This window comes from Mobula hypostoma, chromosome 10 (assembly GCF_963921235.1).
Source record: "Mobula hypostoma chromosome 10, sMobHyp1.1, whole genome shotgun sequence".
In the NCBI taxonomy this organism is placed as follows: Eukaryota; Metazoa; Chordata; class Chondrichthyes; order Myliobatiformes; family Myliobatidae; genus Mobula; species Mobula hypostoma.
Window position 1 is genome coordinate 48,545,575 of NC_086106.1, and position 6,518 is coordinate 48,552,092.

At 44.6% G+C, this 6,518-nt stretch overlaps 1 pseudogene; it reads left to right on the forward strand.

Annotated features, from left to right (window-relative positions):
- The first annotated feature begins 573 nt into the window (after positions 1 to 573).
- LOC134352533 (sin3 histone deacetylase corepressor complex component SDS3-like) lies at positions 574 to 1,446 on the forward strand (annotated as a pseudogene).
- The last annotated feature ends 5,072 nt before the right edge of the window (positions 1,447 to 6,518 follow it).

Genomic DNA, 6,518 nt, shown 5'->3' on the forward strand with positions numbered 1-6,518 from the left:
ACTGTTGGTTTAAAGACAAAGAATGCAGAAACTGCGGTGAACAGGGCCACATTGGCAGAGTATGCAAAGCTAGTAAACAGCAGAAAAAGGACAAAATACAGAGAAACAAGAAACCCCAGAAAGGAAAACACAACAATGTATACAAAATGGAAGAAAGCAGTTCTGATGAAAATGAATTGTTTGTCTACAACTTCACAGCGTGAAAGAGACAGATGATCGAAGAGTAATAAGGATCACTCCACAAATGGCAGGCGTGAGACTGAAAATGGAGTTGGGTACAGGCTCAGCTTTAACAGTGATCTCCGTACACGACTGCAAACAACTGTTTTCTCACATACCTCTGAAACGAACTAAACCATTGCTAAAGACTGACACAGGACAGAAAGTGTGTCCCAAAGGTAAAATTAAAGTGACGGTGACCTATGGAGACAAAACACAGCAGCTGAACCTCTATGTACTGAAAAATGGAGGACCACCATTGCTGGACGTGAATGGCTCAGGAAAATTCAGTTGGATTGCTACACCATCAAGGCACTAGATGTGTCAACAAAGGAGAGCGGCTCAGCGGGGAAGATGTCCGCAGCTCTCCTCTTACCCATTGTCAACTATTACAACGATGAAGAGGAGCTAGACAGCGTCGATGATGAGGATGAACGCAGTATCCGTGGCCGCGACTCAGATGAAGATACAGAGGATGCAAAGGAGACAGATATTGCCGATAAGCAGGATGATGAAGACTACCTGGAAGTAAAAGAGCAGATGTACCAGGAGAAATTGACATCTCTCAAAAGACAGCTACAGCAGTTACAGGAAGGTACTTTGCAGGAGTATCAAAAAAGGATGGAGAAACTAGATCAACAATACAAGGAAAGAATACGAAGTGCAGAGCTTTTTCTGCAACTGGAGACAGAACAAGTGGAAAGGAATTATATTAAAGAGAAGAAAGCAGCAGTGAAGGAATTTGAAGATAAAAAGATTGAGTTAGAAGAAAAGAAAAAGATGATTTAGAATGAGAGGCTAACAATGGAACTCACAGGAGGTGAGGAGGTAAAGCCAATAATGACTAGGAAACTAAGGAGGAGACCTAATGACCCTGTTCCAATTACAGACAAAAGACGAAAACCTACACCTGCGCAGTTAAATTACTTGTCAACAGATGAACAGATAATGGAAGATCTGCGAACTCTCAACAAGCTTAAATCTCCAAAAAGACCAGCATCTCCGTCTTCTCCTGAGCATCTTCCCAGCATTCCTGTTGAATCACCAGCACAAAGATATGAAGCACAAATAGAAGACGGAAAGTTATATTACGATAAGAGATGGTATCATAAAGGTTAGGTTATCTATTTGGAATCTAAGGAGAATACAAAGACTGGCTGTGTAATTAGCTCAATTGGAACATATGAGGTATGGGTTATGAAGACATTGTCCCCGCTGCCCTTCTGAAGGATGTCTTTGACATAGCCGGTCCCAGCATCCTCCCTATTATCGACAGCTCCCTGGCCACTGGTACTGTCCCAACCTGCTTTAAGCACGCTATGATCCAGCCCCTCCTGAAAAATACCAACTAAAGCCCTACCTTACCGAGTAACTACAGACCTATTTCTAAACTTCCATTCCTGTCAAAGGTTCTCAAAAAGGTTATTCTTAGTCAATTGCTGCCCTACCTACACCAAAACAACATCTTGGAAGAATTTCAGTCAGGTTTTAAGGCTTATCATAGCACAGAGTCTGCCCTGCTGAAAGTGTACAATGATTTCCTCCTCTCTACCGACTCAGGTGACTCTGCTATCCTAATTCTTCTTGACTTCAGTGTAGCATTTGATACTGTGGATCATGCCATTTTAATGGACTGTCTCCAGTATGGGGTTGGTGTTGATGGCACTGCCTTGAACTGGTTCACATCCTACCTCAAAAATAGAACCTTCACCATCAACATAGGCAAATTTTCCTCTTCTCCAGCTAGTTTCTCCTGCAGGGTCCCACAAGGTTCCATCCTCGGTCCCATTCTTTTCTCTATATACATGCTTTCCCTCAGCCAAATCATTCAAAAACACGACATTTCCTTCCATTGTTATGCTGAGGACACACAGCTTTATCTCCCCTTGAAACCAAACGACCAGTCAAATCTAGTCAGCCTCATGAACTGCCTTGAGGACATAAAGTGCTGGATGGCACAAAACTTCCTACAGCTGAATGAAGGCAAGTCTGAGGTTGTCCTGTTTGGCCCCCTGACTCCATCAAAGTGATTACCAACAGTCTTGGTAACCTTGTCAAACCCCATGTCAAAAATCTTGCTGTGATATTTGATTTTGCCTTTAAGTTTGACAAGCAAGTTAATGCAGTAGTGAAAGCCATCTTTTTCCAGCTTCAGACTATTGCCAAAATCAAGTCGTTTCTCTCTTTCAAAGACCTTGAGAAAGTCATCCACACCCTTATATCCTCCCGCTTGGACTACTCCAATTCCCTGTATACTGGGATTAGTCAGTCGTCCTTGTCCCGCCAGGAATGAAAGGGTTACCATATGCCGAACATCTAGCAGCTCCTGGGCTTATTCCCTGGAGTTCAGGAGAATGAGGGGGGATCTCATAGAAACAGTCTGAGTGTTAAAAGGCCTGAACAGATTACATATGGCAAAGTTATTTCCCACGGTAGGGAAGCCTAGGACAAGAGGGCATGACTTCAGGATTGAAGGACGTCCATTTAGAAATGAGATACGGAGAAATTACTTTAGTCAGAGGGTGGTAAATCTGTGGAGTTTGTTGCCATGAGCGGCTGTGGAGGCCAAGTCATTAAGTGTATTTAAGGCAGAGATAGATAGGTTCTTGACTAGCCAGGGCATCAAAGGGTGTGGGGAGAAAGCAGGGGAGCGGGGATGACTGGAAGAATTGGATCAGCCCATGATTGAATGGCGGAGCAGACTCGATGGGCCAAATGGTCTACTACTGCTCCTATATCTTATGGTCTTGTGGTAATCCAGAGACAGATGTCACACCAGCACCTGTTGAATTTCTAGGATCAACAGCAGCACAGTTACGCAGAGTAATGGGAGTTGAATATCCAGTTCATTAAGTGTTATGAAACCAGTTTCACTCCTTCATTACTATTAAGAGGGGAATAAAGCAATGTATATGTAATTCCTCATGATGTCACTGAATGACATAATTGGTCATGTGAGCAATCTAGAGCCCAGTAATTGGATCCATTGTGTCTGTTTCTTCTGCAAATTGTATTTTTACCCAGGACCTTGTAAACAGTCACCAACAGGTAAAGTCATGTCTATCTGGTAAACACACCCTGTTGAACCTGACACTTTACTGGTGTCAATTACACACCTAACGGTGCCACGGGTTTCACACTGAACATTTCTTCCTCGGTTCTTGGTATTTATGAGTGCAACTCACTACTCTCATTAAACACTCACACTACAATCCCGACAACATCTTTCTACTTCGATACAATTGACCGGTAGAGCCGCTCCATCGCAGCTCCGGAGACCCCCAGCTCAATCCTGACCTCTGGTGCTGTCTGTTTGGAGTCTGCATGCTTTGTCTGTCATCACATGTTTTCCTGGTGGATGGTCCAGTTTTTTTCCCCACATCCCACAGACCAGTGGTTCTGTAAGCTATTTGGTTGATGTAAGTTTCACCTCGTGGTAGGTGGGTGGTAGGATCTGTGGGTGAGGAGGGGAGGATTGCTGATGGTAAAATTGATGAGAGTCAACATAGATTTAGTGGGCCAAAGGGCCTTTTTATGTGCTGTAGGACTCCAGATTCTGAGACGCTGCATCACTGTCTGGTATGAGGGAGGGACAGTGGCAGGGGGCAGGGGGGAACAATGGCACAGAATCGCAAGAATCTACAGAAAGTTGTAAAATTAGTCAGCTCCATCATGGGTACTAGCCTCCGTAGTATCCAAGACGTCTACAAGGAGTGGTGCCGCGGAAATTCAATGACCATTATTACAGACCCCCAAGGCCCATGACATGCCCTCTTCTCACTGTTACCATCAGGTAGGAGGTACAGAAGCCTGAAGGCACACACCCAGCATTTCAGGAACAGCTTCCCCTCTGCCATCTGATTTCTAAATGGACATTGAACCCAGGAACACTACCTCACTTCCTTTTCCTGTTTTTGCACTTCTTAAAAATTTAACTATTTAGTATACTTATTCTATACTTATATACATATACACACTTACTGTAATACATTTTTTCTATATTTATCATGTATTGCATTGTACTGCTGCCATCAAGTTAACAAATTTTATGATATTTGCCAGTGATATTAAACCTGATTCCGATTCTGGTTGCATCTTAGTATGAAATCCTCGGCAGATGAAGTGGCCTGATTTTCCAGTTCCAGAATTCATTGCAGCTTCCTCAAGCACCTTGCAAAGTTCACAAATTACACATAAATTAACAGAGAAGTGGTCTGGGGCTCGATGGCCTCTCTGGTACCCTCAGCATGGGTCAAGTAACGTGGTTGCAAGAGCCTCTTCTCCTGGAGGTATTTCCCACTGTCTTTGCCCAAATGGAGGAAGAAAATGAATATCCTTTGGACGATACCACTCCTGGAAGCTTGATCTCTGTGTAGTGGAGAGAGGGAGGCAAGCTAAAATCCCTGTGGCCTTGTGAGGATGGGGCGTGGTGTAGGAGATGGTGGTGTGTATAGGGAGAGCAGAAGGAGGTACAAATATCGGGATAGCAACATTCTTCCTCACTGTCAGAAGGCTCTTGAACAAACATGAAAAATCTTGACACTAAGTCGAACTGTATTTTTTCTCTTTCTCTCCCTCTGAAACCTGCACTAATGTCATTGTGTTTATGTTGTGATTCGTTTGCATACATTTATATTCTGTATAATTTGTTGAAGTCATAGTCATAGAAAAGCACAGCACAGAAACAGGACCTTCAGCTAATCGTGTCCATGTTGAACTGTTTAAACTGAACCCGGGCCATAGCCCTCCATACCCCTAATATCCATGTACCTATCCAAACTTCCCTTAAACGTTGAAATCGAGCTCGCATGCACCACTTGCACTGGCAGCTCATTCCACACTCTCATGACTCCCTAAGTGAAGAAGTTTCCCCTCATGTTCCCCTTAAACCTTTCACCTTTCACCCATGACCTCTAGTTGAAGTCCCACCTAACCTCAGTGGAAAACGCCCACTTGCATTTACACCATCTTTACACCTCATAATTTTGTATACCTATCAAATCTCCCCTCAGTCTTCTACTTTCCAAGAAATAAAGTCCCTGTCTATTCAAACTTTCCTTATAACTCAGCTCCTCCAGTCCCAGAAATATCCTTGTAAATTTTCTCTGTACTCTTTCAAACTTATTTACATCTTCCTCTTGGTAGGTGACCAAAACAGCACACAATACTCCAAAACACAAGATAACCTGCAGATGCGGGGATCAAAACAACACTCACAGCACGCTGGAGAAACTCAGCAGATCGGGCAGCATCAGTGGAAACGATGAGTCGACGTTTCAGGCTGGAACCATTCATCAGGACTGATCAAAGAAGGAGGAGGAAGAATTTGAAGAATGCTTGTAGGTTCAGTTGAAAGACCAGTAATTTGAAAGATAAAGGCGTGGGGGAGGGGAAGCAGGGACGTCATAGGCAGGAAAACAATGGGTAGTAGAAGAAGGAATTATCTTACTTATCCCTGTAAGCATAAGTGCTACACCTGTCCCTACACCTCCTCTCTTGCCACCATTCAGGGCCCCAAATAGTCCTTCTAGGTGAGGCAACACTTCACTTCTGAGTCTGTTGGGGTCATCTATTGCATCCGGTGCTCCCGGTGCGGCCTCCTCTACATCGGTGAAACCCGACGCAGATTGGGGGACCGCTTCGTCGAGCACCTCCACTCCGTCCGCCACAGCAGACAGGATCTCCCAGTAGCCACCCACTTCAACTCTGCTTCCCATTCCCATTCAGATATGTCCATACATGGCCTCCTCTACTGCCATGATGAGGCTAAACTCAGGTTGGAGGAGCAAAACCTCATATACCGTCTAGGTAGTCTCCAGCCCCTTGGTATGAACATAGAATTCTCCAACTTCTGGTAATTCCCTCCCCCTCCCTTCCTCTATCCCTATTTCACTCTGCCCCCTCCCCCAGCTGCCTATCACCTCCCTCATGGCTCCCCCTCCTTCTTCCACTACCCATTGTTTTCCTGCCTATGACGCCCCTGCTTCCCCTCCCCCACCCCTTTGCCTTTCAAATTACTGGTCTTTCAACTGAACCTACAAGCATTCTTCAAATCCTTCCCCTTCCTTCTTTGTTCCGTTCCTGATGAAGGGTTCCGGCCTGAAACGTCGACTCATCGTTTCCACTGATGCTGCCCGACCTGCGGAGTTCCACACAATACTCCAAATTAGGCCTCACCAATGTGTTATATAACTTCATCTCCTGTACTTCATACTTTGATATACGAATCCCAATGTGCCAAAAGTGTGACCCCATCAAGCTGTGATACCAATTTCAATGAATTATGGGGGACCTGCATT